Source organism: Lathyrus oleraceus, chromosome 7, assembly GCF_024323335.1.
Source record: "Lathyrus oleraceus cultivar Zhongwan6 chromosome 7, CAAS_Psat_ZW6_1.0, whole genome shotgun sequence".
NCBI classification, from domain to species: Eukaryota; Viridiplantae; Streptophyta; class Magnoliopsida; order Fabales; family Fabaceae; genus Lathyrus; species Lathyrus oleraceus.
The window spans coordinates 471,624,050-471,625,574 of record NC_066585.1 but is presented as its reverse complement, the minus strand read 5'-3'; positions in this window follow the sequence as shown (position 1 = coordinate 471,625,574).

Sequence of the window (1,525 nt, the reverse complement as noted above, 5' to 3'; positions counted from 1 at the left end):
AAGTTTTAAATTTATGCTTAGGATTAGTCTCTTCATCTCTTCCCCATTTCTTTAATTTCAAAATCTCTCTCTCCTTTTTAAAAAACTTCTTTGCTTGTGCTTGTTTTCTAAACTTAGACCATCTTGCAAACTAGAAACTTTGGCCTTATGCCATTGCATTTTCAAACTCATTTTCTTAAATCAAACTTGTAAATATACTTAACTATACTTGACTTAAAATTTTCAAAAGCTAAAAAGAGCTAACTGATTCAAACCATTTTAGGCCTTTGTGCCTTTCAAACTTAAAATTTTGTTAAAAGCAATACATCCACTTTGAAATTGATACCACGAACTACGAGGTTTTGATCCGTCATTTTTATGATGGTACGTAGGCACAAGTCCGAAGGTCTTGTCGAACACAAAAAATATAATTAATGAGTTCTTCTCTCATCCCTCCATTCTATTTGTTTGCAAACATCATTTGTACAAAAACACATATGCACACAAGAAAAGGCTCCCTAGGAGTACCTAGGACACTTTGGGTGCTAACACCTTCCCTCTGTGTAACCAACCCCCTTACCTGTAATCTCTAGCATTTTATTAGTTTTGATTTGAAAACTTCTTATTTGTGGGTTTTGTTCGTACTAAAAGCGCGGTGGTGACTCTTGTTATTTGATGTCTAGCTTATCCATAGCTTGATGATCATGAAATTACCGCTACAGATGGTGCATTGTTCCTTACCGTCGTTTTGCTCCACTGAGGGTTTGGATTCGATTTTTTCTGAGGTTTCAGTGTGAGACTCGCATGTTCTTAAGGCAAGGTGGTTTAACGTGTGGTTTATTTAGTTGTGCTTGTTGATGTTTGTTTCCATGGCCATGTGTGTGTCTTTCTTTTTTATCACAAATGAGAGAAGAGAAAAAGAAGACAACCCATTTCATTTACTTACTTTTTGTGTTAATTTGCTATAAAAAAAAGAGAACACTTAGATTTCAAAAGAAGGTTTTAGTCATTTTAATCGGTAAAAATTACGTTAGGTTTTAATAGAAAAAAGATAATGTATAATCAATTTTATTTATTTCTCTCTCATTTTTTTACTTACTTCGTTAAAACCAAATTAAATTGAATTTTAATTTTAGATGTATAAGTCGGGGTTTGTTTATTTCAAAATTCCATTAGATTTAGTTTTGACCTATGACTTGAATTGTTTGACCCTTGATTGAATGTGGGAGTGTCTGCATGTCTTTGTTTTCTACTTGTTGATTGCATGGATGATTTGTATGTCATATTTGATTGTGTGATTTATTTAATCTTGCATGAAGACCTGACATTCATAGTCCCGAGTATTAGACCCAACAAACAAATATTACATGGGTGAAAGGTCCATTTATAGTCCCGAGTATTAGACCCAAGTTGTAAGAGCATGCAAGTCATAAATACTTTACTTCCAACCCAAAAATACATCAAACACATTCAAACCATTTTGCCTCTTGGCACCCCTTTCAAAATCTTTTTTAAATGAAAGATGGTTTCGTCTCGAGATGATGCA